At 38.9% G+C, this 15,057-nt stretch overlaps 1 protein-coding gene across 6 annotated transcripts in view; it reads right to left on the reverse strand.

The window, feature by feature from the left end:
• The window catches only part of LOC127455805 (SH2 domain-containing adapter protein F-like), a 212,181-nt gene that overhangs the window by 65,099 nt on the left and 132,025 nt on the right, over nt 1–15,057 (reverse strand). The gene's annotated exons all lie outside the window — the stretch shown is intronic.

Here is a 15,057-nt window from a genome sequence, read left to right on the forward strand (position 1 = left end):
TATTGGCCAATGATTCACCTGGCATCGGTCAGTGATTCGCAAAACATCAGCCAGTGATCAGCAAGAGATTGCCAGTGATCAGCAAGAGATTAACAGCTATCACCTAGTGAACTACCATCAGCCAGTGATGAACCAGAAAAAAGTCAGAGATCAACCAGTGATAAGCTAGATGTCAGCAAGAGAATGCCTGTGATCAGCCAGATATCAGGCAGGTTTTAGCCAGTGATCAGCAATATGTTGACAATGATCAGCTAGTAAACTACCAGAGATCAACCAGTGACCAGCAAGAGATTGCCAGTGATCAACCAGAGATTGATAATGATCAGCTAGTTAACCACCAGAGATCACCCAAAGATCAGTTGGCGATAAGCAAGAAATCAGTCAATGATCAGCCCAGAGTTCAGCAAGGTCACCATAATTAATAATAATAATAATTAAAAATTTTTAATAATTAATAAATTTTTTTTTTTTTTTTTTATAATTTTCTTTATTTATCACACATTATACATTTGCACATATACAGTGAAATTCTTCTTTTTCACATATCCCAGCTAGGCTGGGGTCAGAGTGCAGGGTCAGCCATGATATGGCGCCCCTGGAGCAGATAGGGTCAAGGGCCTTGCTCAAGGGCCCAACAGTGGCATCTTGGTGGTGCTAGGGCTTGAACCCCCGCCCTTCTGATCAGTAACCCAGAGCCTTAACCGCTGAGCTACCACTGCCCCTCTACTTCTACTTGTATTATTCTCATTTATAAGTCACTTTGTATAAAAGTGTCTGATAAATTTAATTAATACAAACGTAAAATAAAGTAACTGTGTAATTCAGCACCGGACTGTGAGTCGATGCATCTGTCCTTGTGTCTTTGTTTGCAGGCTTGACCACTACACCAATGTCTTCTGTGACAACATCCAGCTCCCCTGTTAATTATCTACTGACAGTTCAGTTTCACTGGAGAAAACTGATGTAGAATGATAAGCACATTGCAACTTTTCCTGTGGCTTACAGCAATGATTGCAGCCAGTTCCAACTTCACAACTGTAGCTCTCTCCTTATCATACAGAGGTCACTGAAAAGACAACACATATTTGAGCCTACACTGGATGTCTTAGCACAAAGGTGTTGTCTTGGTGCCCTCAAATCCATTACCCTTTGCTTTAGAAGACAAAAATCATAACTTTAATATATTACATTACAGTGACATTCCCAAACACCTTTGACCAAAAGATACCAATTTCCCCTACTCTCTCTGCCTTTCTCTCTAAAACCATTAGCATACCCCCTCTCTTACTCTAGGGTGGCATGAAGCTGTTAGCAGCCAATTCTAATGGTACGGTATAATGCAAAGATGCTCATGGAATGAAATATAACACCACACCGCTGCATAATTGCCTCTCTGTCCAGGGGAGCTCTTGTTGAAAAATGAAAAAAGTGTAGAGACTAATGGAGCTAGCAGGAGAGAGAGAAAGAGAAAAGTTTAGTGAGAGAGATGGAGAAAGATATTTATATTTAAGCCTATATTGAGAAGTGTGACTCCTTAGATAGTTCTGATAAAATATTAATGCGGTAGTGCAGGACAATATACAGTATCTAGTATTTACAATATATTTGTGATAATTTTGTTTGCAATATAAAACTTTGCAACATTGCAAATATCATGATAACTGTAATGTGCTTTGTACGTGTACATTAAGTTTCGTAATTTTTTTTTACTAATTTGCGCGTCTATCAATTTTGTGATCCCTCCTTGTCTTCACATTTATAAGAGCATTACAACAAATATTTTAACAGGGTCTCTACTTCAGTAATAAAAATGTTGTTTTGATAAGTTTCATTATTTATTTAGTTTTTTTAACATTTTGACTGTATGTTACTTCTGGCATTAAACATTTTGAATCTCAATGGAAACAGCTATTTGATAAAAAGATATTGTTTAAAAAAAAAGTTAATAGAGCAAAAACATAAATTTCATGATATACACTCAAGCACTTTATTAGGAACACCTGTGCACCAAGTTATTCATGTGATTATCTAATCAGCCAATCAGGTGGCTGCAGAGCAATGAATAAATTAATACAGATATGGGTCAGGAGCTTCAGTTAATGTTCACATAAACCATCAAAATGGGGAACAAATGTGATCTCAGTGATTTCGATCTGGCATGACTGCTGGTGCCAGACGGGCTGGTTTGAGTATTTCTGTAACTGCTGATCTCCTGGGATTTTCTTGCACAACAGTCTCTAGAGTTTACTCAGAATGGTGCCAAAACAAAAATTAAAAAAAATAATGATAGTTCTGCAGAAGGAAATGCCTTGTTGATGAGAGAGGTCAAAGGAGAAATGTAAGACTGGTTTGAGCTGACAGAAAGGTTACAGTAACTCAGATAACCACTCTGTACAACTGTAGTGAGCAGAATAGCATCAAAGAATGCACAACACGTTGAACCTCGAGGTGGATGGGCTACAACAGCAGAAGACCACATCGGGCACTTTATTAGGACCATAGTGTACCTTATGCTGAGTGAGTTTATACACCGATGAGCCAAAACATTATGATCATTCACAGGTGAAGCAAATAATTTTAATAATCTCCTAACAAGGCCACATGTCAACATCTGGGTAGATCATATGGTAAGCGAACAATCAGTTCTCATAGTCAACGTGTTGAATGCAGGAAAAATGGGCAGGAGTAAAGACCTGAGTGACTTTGACAAGGGCCAAATTGTTAAGGCCAGACAACTGGGTCAGAGCATCTCTGAAATGGCAAGGCTTGTGGGGTGCTCTCGGTCAGCAGTGGTGAGTACCTACTGACAGTGGTCTGAGGAGGGACAATCCACAAATCCGGCGACAGGGTGTTGGGCACCCGAGGCTCCTTGATGCGCAAGGGCAACGAAGGCTATCCTGTCTGGTCCAAACCGACAGAAGGTCTACTGTGGCACAAGTCACAGAAAATGTTAATGAAGGTTACAGGAGGAACGTGTCACAACACAGTGCATTGCACACTGCCGTGTATAGGGGCTGTGTAGCTGCAGACTGGTCAGAGTGCCCATGACCCCTGTCCACCGTTGAAAGCGCCTACAATGGGCACGTGAGTGTCAGAACTGGACCTTGGAGCAGTGGAAGAATGTTGCCTGGTCCGATGAGTCCCGTTTTCTTTTACATCACGTGGACGGCCGTGTACACCATTTACCTGGGGAAGTGATGGCACCAGGATGCACTGTAAGACGACGACAAGCCAGTGGAGGGAGTGTGATGCTCTGGGCAATGTTCTGCTGGGAAACCTTGGGTCCGGCCATTCATGTGGACTTCAATTTGACACATGCCACCAACCTAAACATCATTGCAGACCAGGTACACCCCTTCATGGCAATGGTATTCCCTGATGGCCTCTTTCAGCAGGATAATGTGCTCTGCCACACTGCACACATTGTTCGGGAATGGTTTGAGGAACATGATGAAGAGTTCAAGGTGTTGCCCTGGCCTCCAAATTCCCCAGATCTCAATCTGACTGAGCATCTGTGGGATGTGCTGGACCAACAAATCCGATCCACGGTGGCTCCACCTAGCAACTTACAGGACTTGAAGGATTTGCTGCCAGATACCACAGGACACCTTCAGGGGTCTTGTAGAGTCCATGCCTCAACAGGTTGGTGCTGTTTTGGCGGCACACGAAGGACCAACAGCATATCAGGCAGGTGGTCATAATGTTTTGGCTCATCAGTGTATATACTGTTTATCAAATATCATCAAATGGCAAAAAAAAAATAAATAAATAAAATAAATAAATAAATAATCTAATTGATCCCGGCCCTAGATCTCAAGGAGATAAACAGCCAATTATCCTCCTTCCATTAAAAGAGAAAAAATTGGAACTAAGGAACACAGGGAGGATAGCCTTGTGTGATGGACAACGGTAGGGAGGCAGAGAGCAAGGTTAAGGCATGGGGTAGTTTATACCTTTACAGACACACAATGCTGCCTTGCTGTAGAAGCTTAAATAACCTACAACCAGCGTGAACAAGACAAACATTAAGGGCAGCCTAAAGAGAGGGAGTGTATAAAGAACTCATACGAACAGGCTTGTATCATCTCATGCTGGGGCGGATACAACTCTCCATTTTTTCACACTCCCTGCATCCCGCACTAGTTCAGGCATGTTCTTGTGGTTTGGAGAGATGGGTGTATCCATATGCCGGAGCGCATTACAATAACTTCTAGGATTCAGCAGAACTTAATCCAGCATAAATGAGCTGGTGCCCTTTCACCTGTCCTGTCTGAAATAGTTCAAGGATCAAAGGTCAAATGGAGATCCTGCTTTTCAAACACACATACACATGCCCTATGGCGCCTGCCCACTCACCTCGGAAGCACAGCTTCCTCTCCAGGTGTCAGGTGGTGTTGTGTGTGTGAGGGGAAGCTGGGTGATCTGAAGGCTGTTGATTTACAGTGTCAAACTTCAGGACACATTAAGGAAACCAATGCTTAACACTGAGCTTCACCTTTCCAGAGTCCCATCCTGAAGCCCCCCACGATGTCAGATCAGCATATTGGTTCTATGTGATATCCGTTAACCTAGACTTACATTATAGGAAGGAAAACAACCAAGCACGGGTATTGCATGCTGGCTAAGTTGGGCTATTTCCCAATGTGCATTCTTTTGTGTTCTTACGTTCTCGTGGACTCGCTTGACACCATCATCCACTGCCGAAGTTCAATTCCAACACTCAAGAACGCAAGTACAGAGAATTTATCAAATTACCCAGATGTATTCTTGATCAGGCCGAATATCAAGGATGCGTCGGGTGTTGACTTGTGGACAAGAACCCAGTTCTACGGTGGCAGACGAAGGACATTTATTGTTGTATATTCCCTCAAGAGTTACACGCTGTAAGCTCGCAAAAGTCTGATGGCTCTTGAGAGTCGTTAAACTCTGTCAACATTTGTTGTTTTGTTGAGCATCATTTTAAAATAGTAATAAAACATGGAGGAAACAATTGTTAGTAGACTTCATTCTTTCAACGTTTCACTAGTCCTGCGAAACCTCACTGGTGTGATGATAATAATGCTGTCACTGGTGTGTGATATTGCCGGTAGTTCTCTCACTGGCTTCAAATGTGCTGTGACGGATAATTGCGCAACATGAAGATGGCAGCACATTTCAAAGCTTGCAATAGATGTGTTCTACATCCTCCTGTCCTTCGAGTTTGTTCTTCCAAGATGGCTTGGCAAGAACACAAGTCCGTTCTCTGAGTTCTTAGCATTGAGAAACAGACTTGGTCTTTCCAGCAGGGTTAGCAACTGCATAGTGGTGCCCTCGCAACCACCCAAAATATCACAGCATTTTCACCGCAAATTTTGAACAGCCAAGCACCCACATTAAAAACATAAGTTAAACAAAAATCTAGTATTTAAGAGTGAAATTTATCTTAGCACCACTAAAATTACTGCTGTAGGTCTGTCTGTTTCTTGTCTCTGGATCAATGAAAGCCCTCATGGAAAATACTGTTCACCTAAGAAACTCGTTCTTAAACATTGATGACAAAGTTTTGATTCAAGTCACACTTTATTCATCTGTAAGTACATGCTCCAGGTTTTGCATTACATGCCAGCAGTCTGCAGTTCCTCTTTATCAACCCTTCTTCAACTCTCTGTTACCTCAGGCTCATAAGGAAACAATTTAATCCCCTAAGAGGGAGAAAATAAGATGTTACTGGCTTAAAATTTCAAAATCCTGCTCTATGTCAGCCAAGTCCTCCGGCACATAAATGCTGCAGTGTGTGTGTGTGTGTTCCCTGGATTAAATCAAATACAATAGCTCAAAGTCTGTAGTAAGGGCATCACAGGTCACACCTGATCTCCTCACTTTTCCTCCCTTCCTCTGAACATACTAAAAAAGCCCTTCACCACTGTAACCATTCTTTCTCCTGCAGGGCATTGTGGGGGCACACATTAAAAGCAGGAATTAAAGATATCTCCTCTCACAGCCAAGCGCTGTGTGCTGGCAGGGGATTTTGCTGATTTTAAATGCTCAGTCTTTGGTCTATCGGTGGTCTAAGGAGAAATCTGCTCTTTGCAATTTCATTATTAAAACAGTTTGATTTGAAGGTGAAGTGTCAAAGGGATAGTTCACCCAAAAATTTAAATGTTGTCATCATTTACTCATTCTCATGTCATTCCAAACTCATATCACTTTATTTCTTCCGTGGAACTCAAAAGGAGGTGCAAGGAAGAATGTTAGGGACAGACTACGAAAAAATAAATAAATATGCAATGTGCAGATAAAAAGATCTAATGAAAATGAATGTTGATTGAGGATGGACATTCTGCCTACATCACTTTTTGTGTTCCACAGAAGGAAAGACTTGCTTGGAACAACATGAGTGTAAATGAATGAAAACATAATTTTCATTTTAGGGTGAACTTTCACTTTATGACAACACTAAAAGAAGTGAAAAAAGAGCAGACTCATAACCTGCAAAGACTCCACTTCACCAGTGTAAAGGTTGAGGGAATATTATAATATCAATCATGAGTGCCATTCAGAGCTTACTTCAGTTAATTTTGCACAACAATAGAGGGTAATTAACTATTTGGCTTTTTAATAATGGAAAATATGTTGCTTTTCTTTCAATAGAGTGCATCTCTCAACCACATTGTTTGAGTGATGTTTAATTATGTGGTGTGTGTGTGTTGAGAGTGAACAAGTCGCATTGTACCTGCTGTCAGATTATAGTCATCATTATTTATGTTGAATTGTGTGCTGTGAGCTCCTTAAGATGTGTATTTTCTTGCAAGTGTTTTTAACATAATAACATAATTGCCACAATTTAGAGACACATTTAAGGAAAATAAAAGAAAATGTCAGTTGAGTTAATCAAGTTTTACTGTATTAGATTGTTTTACTTTCCACCCTTTCTTAATCTAGTTAGGAAATTCTTCGCCCAAATATACAACTCTCTGTTTGCCAACTGTTGCAAATCCAATACCAATATGATAACACAATACTATTATTAAGGTTCTCAATCGATTATAATTTTTAATGAAATTAATTGAAAGTGGTTTTAGAAGGAAATATATCGTTGAGTTCTAGCATATTATTGAACAAACTCATCATTGGCCTACAGTCCAAAGCAATCTATTTTGCAATGGAACTCATCAATCTGTCAAAGATAGATTTATTATAAGGCCTTGTCTAAGAACGCGCCAATGTACACCTGCATCAAACGGATGCTTTTGGAGCGTCTCACTTTGCTTGTGTCGCATCATATACGCAGCGTTTTTAGGTCACTATTTCAAGTTAAACGTAGTTTGAAACTGAGAAACAAATCTTTTATGTGACTCAGAAGAACGAGTAGTCTCAGAGAGTGATTCGCTCATTTTGTGTTGACCGTGCATGCACGTTGCGCAACCACCGTTCATTTGTTACGTGAAAACCGCATAGGCACTGTAGAGGAAACAGAAATTATTAGTTCACTTTTCAACTCTTTTGGTCCGAGTCGTTCGTTCTTTTGTCACATGACAGCCGTATACAGATTCCAGAGGTGAACTAATCTATCTGTTTCTCATAATTTGGCCTTGGCTGAATTATAATTTTTTCCTTATTGGGACTATAATCAAAGTTTGCGCAAATAGACATGTTGGGGGGGATTTGGCTATTGAAAATGTAACATTTTAATTGAATTCTGCTCAGATGAATGAAATGACTTGAATAAAGATTTGTTCATTTTGCTGAACGAGACTCAAAGATCCAAGTCAGTAAAATGATTCGATTTTCCCATCACTACCGTACAGCTGTGTGTTGCCTTTACAGGACATTGAGTGTCGTTTACTGCCCCCTGCTGAAAACAGGTGGTAAAATTTTTAAAACAGCTTAAATTGCTTCGATGGTAGTAGTATTCCTTGTTACAGTCTGGGGACATGATTAATTGCATGATTAATAAAATCATTATATTCCATTTCATAATTATAAACATTTCACACAAGTTTTTCACATGGCAACTGAAACAGGCTGAAGCTAGCTGTCTTTTTTCAATGTGCTATCTGCTTTGCTCAGGGAGCATACATGAGATCCAGGGAGACCTTCACTCTTGGGTCTACCGCTATCTCTGACAGTCAGAGGCTCTCTGTATTTTTGTGAGGTCTCAATGGTCTCATATGAAGGGGGCTGGGCAGACGCCATGTAAAGCAAACTCCATTAATCCAACAAAAACTACAGACATTGCTTAATTTTTTCTGCATCTTACAGTGCAATCAAAAACTCATATAACAGTCTATGAATGTGTTTGTACTATTGATTTTATGATATTGGGTGTCAGAAGGACTAAGCCTCTTTTGGTAGGGGCTGGGCTCAATTATACAAATCTCTGCTCAACCTCCATCTTTGAATCACTGGCTTTGTTCACAGCAGCAGAATACAGTTGTCATTCCTGTTTCGAGTTGTAAATATATAAAAAATAAGCTCATACACAGTTGGGTTGTGAAAGAGAGTGACAACCACATTCTATAACAGAAGTGACTACCTTAACTTTCAGAAAAACCAGAATTTTCAGGAGTCACAACCAAATTTTGCAGACGTTTTAGCCAAAAACTTCTGTTTGACATTTTTGGCCATTATATCAAGTCTTTAGCCAAGTGTTTTTAAGACAGAGGGGCAGATTAACTAAACAGTTGCGGCACTTATGCGCGAGGTATTTCAGCGCAAACACACCTCCTTTCTATGTAAATTAGGCTCATTAATTCATTCACAAAACTCACTATTAACTTAATTAACTATAAACTTACATCTCGCTATCACCACCAAATGAATGTAGGCGATAAAATTCATTTTATTTAAAAAGAGATGTTTGTGAACATTTTCAATCGATCATTTCAGCAGTAGACAAATTAATCAAATAATCAAAAGATATTAAAGAGCGCTATAACCTGGCATATATCCAGATGTGCGGTGTCATCAAGCACACGTTCTGCATGTTTAAGAGATGATCCAGTTGTCTGGATCAAAGTGATGCTGTTCAGTCCTGACAGGGTGGGTCAAATACGGTGGTCTGTGGCATTCTCTACTATATTGCGCTCCGAATCGGACCAAAAGATCAGAATTATGCGATTTTGTGGTCGTGTTTGCGCCACTACCTGATCTGCATAATTCCTTTAGTGAATCAGGTGCTAAACGAGCGCAGTTAGCCTGCACCAAAAAAAAAAAACAAAAAAAACGGCGCTTTTAGAGGGCCCAGTTCAGTCTTAGTGAGTCTGCCCCAGAGTGAAATTACAGTTAGTGCATCTCATAAAAATGTGTCTCAATTGCGTTGCATTTATTGTTTTCATGACTTCAGAGTACTTTCAGACTTAACACTTTCGCCGCATCCAAATATCCATACTTCCCTACTATACAGTATGCCAAAAACAGTATGCCAATGCAGTATGTCCAAATCCTCAGTATTAATAAAACAATAAGTGAGAAATGTAATCTTAGAGAAAAAAAAAAAATAAAAAAACGCAACCTCTGAATCGACTCACCATTGTTTATGTTAAAGCAATCACTTCCTGGTTCCCATGAGATGAAAACATGTGCCTCAAAGGTTGCTTGCACTATTAGTAGCTCTAGAGATAAAGGAAAACACAAGTGAATGTATGCAAAAATGTCTAAAGGGAGATGACCCTTGTCAGTAATTCTGCGATTTTGGGTTGATTTCAGTGTACATGAACTTTTGAAAGCAACATGTTGATTTCCTGTCTGATCATGTTGGTATTTGTGTCCATACCTATTGTAATTTTTTTTTTTTTAATGAGTCCAATAACTTGACTGCACACTAGGGCTGCAACTAACGATTATTTTAATAATCAACTAATCTAACAATTATTAGAACGATTATTCGACTATTCAGGCGATTATTGCAACGATTAATCATTAGCTCTAAACCGACTTTTTCAGCTTGTGCCCCAACTTACACTACCGGTCAAAAGTTTTGAAACACTTGACTGAAATGTTTCTCATGATCTTAAAAATCTTTTGATCTGAAGGCGTATGCTTAAATGTTTGAAATAAGTTTTGTAGACAAAATTATAATTGTGCCACCATATTAATATATTTCATTATAAAACTAAAATTATATATATATATATATATATATATATATATATATATATATATATATATATATATATATATATATATATATTAAAAAAATGTTTTTGAAATTGATAACTTAGACCAAATATTAAAGAAAAGCAGCCAATAAGTGCCCAACATAGATGGGAACTCCTTCAATACTGTTTAAAAAGCATCTCAGGGTGATACCTCAAGAAGTTGGTTGAGAAAATGTCAAGAGTACATGTCTGCAAATTCTAGGCAAAGGGTGACTACTTTGAAGATGCTAAAATATAACACAGTTTTGATTTATTTTGGATTTTGTTTAGTTACAACATAATTCCCATAGTTCCATTTATGTTATTCCATAGTTTTGATGACTTTACTATTATTCTAAAATGTGAAGAAAATATATATATAATAATAGAATGAGTTTTTCAAAACTTTTGACCAGTAGTGTAAAAGGTTGTATTAAACGTGTTTACTAACAATAAAGAGGACAAAATCATCTTTTAAAAATACCTCTAAATGACATTCACTGAATTAAAGGGAAAAAATACTTATGTTTAATTCAGTAACAATGTCACTACAAAAAAATCCTATGTATCAAGTGTATTTGTCTTTTTTTTTTTTTTTCATTTAAAATGGTCTAAAAATCCTTAAAACAAGATACATTTACTTGAGAAGCAACATATAAGATATTTAGACTTGCTTTAAGAGAATGTATCTTAAGTGTATTTTGTATACAAGTGTATTTTTTCACTTGGTTATAATTCTGCGAGTGCATTAAACACAAAATATACTTAAATTAAAACTCTGTTCTCTAAAAGCAAGTCTAAATATCTTATATGCTGCTTCTCAGGTGAATGCATCTTTTTTTAAAGAAATTTTAGATATTTTAAAATATTTGTATTTTTAATATTATATTCAACATTCTCAGATAAAAACTTTTTCTTCTGCAGTAGATCTGCTAAAGTAAATGTACGTTGTTTTAAAGGAGTTTTAGATATTTATATTGTAAAACAAGCCAAAACAAAAACAAATAAAAAAATTATTTTGTTGCAGTGTATATTGGGGTGAATACTACCTCTCACCTTTTTGTTCACTTCAATCCATCTTTAACTCACAAAAAAACAAACTCTCTCTTATTAATAAAGCTGCGTTTTGCCAATTTTCTTCATGATAAGAAATGGACAGTGACATATATTATGATTCAATAAGTTGCCATCGCGTTATAATCTAGCTGCATTAAGCACGCGTACTCGAGGGATGTGCGTCCCCGCAACAGAGTATACCTCAGCCGGGTGCAGTTTCAGTCTCTCCCCCTTAGATCGGGACACTTCGCGCAACTCATAGAAGAGGCGCTGACCGCACAGAGAAATGCCAGTTTCCTTATTATTTGAACCTTAATAAAGCTATAACGCATTAAATATGATTGCATTAAAGATGTAACGCTGGGGTGTTTCCTTTAAAGACGCTCGACACGCAAGTTTGCTTAAGCTGAGCATCAGCTCAGGCTCTGCTGTATTTCACAAAGAGAGTGCTTCTGTATTTAGATATTTTGTATTTTTGCATTATAATTCCCTCATACTTTGCGATCTACATCACCTGAAGCTGTTTGGAAAGTTTAGAGTGCGTCTGGACTGTGAGATGTGTTTTCTTCCTCTCCTCAGTCAGGCGCAAGCTGCAGTGCTGCTCTTGTGTGCAATCATTAGAGTTTCATGATCTTATGTTACATTAAGATTAAACGACTATTCGACAACGAAAATTTTTGTCAACAATTTTTTTTTATTGTCGACGTTGTCTGTAACGTCGACTAATCGTTTCAGCCCTACTGCACACTCAAACGTCCTATCAAGCTATCAAGATCAGACACAGTCTCAAGAGGAACATGACTGCGAAGATCCGAAAAAGAGAGAGAGCTTTCATCTTCAACATCTTTATGGTCTGATTTTAAATCATCCAACATTTGAAACATTTACAACCAGTCTAAGAGTCATGCCTGGGCCAATCTGTCTCCAAGTCTGTCCCCACTATACCATCCTGTCTGTCTCTGTCTGCCTGTCTCCCTGCCTCACCTACATTATCTCTCTCTTACAGCTGAAACCAAAAGAGCCATCCTCCTATCCCTGCACCCCTCCAGCGTGCAGTTGCCAAGACTGATACACACACACACACACACACACACGCACACTCATCTATTCCTTCTGTCCATCGTCTGTTCACTCTCTTGGCGCATGTACTGCATGATGTGCCAAGCTAGTGTGGTACCAACATCCATGGCCAACACCAAAGAAAAACAGCCTGCAATAAACTGTGCAGGGTTGCATCGGTGGTCTGGAGCGGGAGTGTATTTTCGGTCTGAGCTCGTTGTGGGGTGTGTGTGTGCCTCCCTGTAAACAGAGGCCTGAAACGGGAAACATCCACTAATCTAAAAATGTGAGTGTGTATACTCACAGCATATCTGTGCATTTATATATATATATATATATACACACACATACAGTACTGTGCAAAAGTCTTAGGCACATAAGATGTTTCACAAAAGCATTAGTCTTAAGATGGTTATTAATACCTTCAGCTTTAGTGTGTCAATAGGAAATATAAATGTTAGACTCCCAAACATTACTTTTGCAAATAGAATAGTAGAACAGGGAGCCCTGCAACAGATGCCATGGCCCCCACAAAGCCCCCCACTGAACATCATGTCAGTCTGAGATTACGTGAAGAGACAGAAGCAATTGAAACAGCCTAAATAGATAGAATAACTGTGGTAAATTCTCCAAGAAGCTTGGAACATCCTATCTGCCAACAACCAAGAAAAACTGTGTCCAGGTGTACCTAGGTGAATTGGTGCTGTTTTAATGGCAAAGGTGGTCACACCGAATATTGATTTAGCTTTTCTTTTTTTTTTTTTTTTTTTACTGGACTTTGTATGACATTAAGTGATAAATGAAAACTACTTATGTCATTATTTTTGAAGACATCCTCACTATGCGACATTTTTCACAAGTGCCTAAAATGTCTGCACAGTACTGTATAATTATTATAATATTTATTTATATTTATTAATATTATTTATTTTTCTAAAAATGCAAAAAGTTTTCTTATGGGGTAGCATTTGGGTTAGCCATAAAAACAATAAACATCTGGCATGTTCTCATTTAGATAACTAGTGTGTGTGTGTATGTGTATGTGTTGGTGAGGCCTGGTTTAGTAACATGCTGGCTGACACCTTGTCCTAACAACAGACACTACTACACACACTGTCCACACTAGATGCAATGCGACACTGCAATATTTATACACTAAAATGATGATAAATGGCAATAAAAATCAGAAATCAGAACATTCAGAAAATCATTTTCTCACTGAAGCTGCTTATGGAAGTATGTTTCTGTGGCAAGCCCAGAGGGGATAAATATACAATCACACACATAAACAGGGCAAAGTTACTTAGTGAACTGCATACAAATTCAGTCTGTTACTATTGTTTATGTTCACGTGGTACTCCTGTTATTATTTCGCTAATCTCCATGTGACAGGGAAGCAGAGAGAAAGTCAGAGAGAGCCAGCCGCTATGTCTCCACCATTCTGAATTGGTGTGTGTGAAGACAGCGAGACCTCAAGCACAACATTCGGTACGTGTGTTACACCCTCGGCCAAAATCAAGCTGTTCTGAACCGGTTAGTGACATGACAGCTTTAATATACTGTTATGAAAAAGGATTTTAGACCCATTTTTTTGACTGGGCAGCACGGCGCGCCGTCACAAATTAGAGTGTGAGAGTTGTTTAACGAGAGACTTGTGAGCACATGGAGGCATTTACAACAACACATTTGCAAGCGCTCTGGAAAAAAGTTAACAGCTGCATAAGGAATTCTGTTAAGCTGGTGCATGGTGGGTATACGCCTGTGTGTGTGGGAGGTGCTAAAGATAATTAAACTTTGACATATACAGAAGAAAAAAAAAATTGGCATATCTGACGGTCAATATTTTCAAACTATTCAAGTTTAAGAAAAAGACAGAGTGTACATGTGTTTCCCTTTATAGAGCTAAAGGCTGATATGTGCAAAAATATCTCTTCTCGCAGGTCACTGACATTGACTCACTCCATGGGACGGAGTCCAAAGAAAGAACCAATGAATGTTTAGGTGGGTGGAACTAGAGGGGCGTGGCACTCCACAGCAGTGGACAGAAAGAGAGAGTTTAAACCGAGGGATCAATGCTCCTGTGTGTAGCGTTTATCAACATAAACCAGTTGTTGCTACTGAAAATATGCCTACAGCCACTGAGGAACAGAAAAGACAAAGTGTTTTTTAGTGGTGTTGGCTAAGGCACTATTATAATTGGTCATACTCAGGGTTAGGGACTTGAATAAACCTCTAACCCTAAGTATTAAACATTGGTGCGTAACTTGCCCCACACCATTTGTGCTACAGACTGATCTTACTGCGAATTTGGCGACAGCAGGTCAGAAGTTCTTCAAATGAAAACGAAGTGTACTTACCGAAATTCAAACCACTTCCCACAAGTGGCCAAAGCTGTGAGTATTGTTGAACGTATGGGCAAGTGTGAGCTCCAGTTTCCGAGTGATATGTCCAAAGAGTGGCGGCAAAATCAAGTTGTAAAGAGAGATGTTTTTAGTTGTAAATGATGTAATAGTCAATAGGAATGTATATTTTATTAACCATTCACCTTAACCCAAACCCAACCCTAAACCTAACCGTCAGTGGAGTAAAAATGTAGTCTTAGAGAGAAAATGCAACCTCCGAATTGCGTTTATCACTGATTATGCGAACAAGGTTACTTCCTGGTTTCCATGGGGACTAGAACCTGTGTCTCTGAGGCTGTTCACGCAACATGCTATCAGTAGCGCCTCAGGAAAATTTAAACACATTTGAATGGGGTTGATGCCAGGGTACTGGACCATTCGTGATCAACATGTCGAGATCCCGTGTGATCGTGTTGTGTACT

The sequence above is a fragment of the Myxocyprinus asiaticus genome, chromosome 18 (assembly GCF_019703515.2).
Source record: "Myxocyprinus asiaticus isolate MX2 ecotype Aquarium Trade chromosome 18, UBuf_Myxa_2, whole genome shotgun sequence".
In the NCBI taxonomy this organism is placed as follows: domain Eukaryota; kingdom Metazoa; phylum Chordata; class Actinopteri; order Cypriniformes; family Catostomidae; genus Myxocyprinus; species Myxocyprinus asiaticus.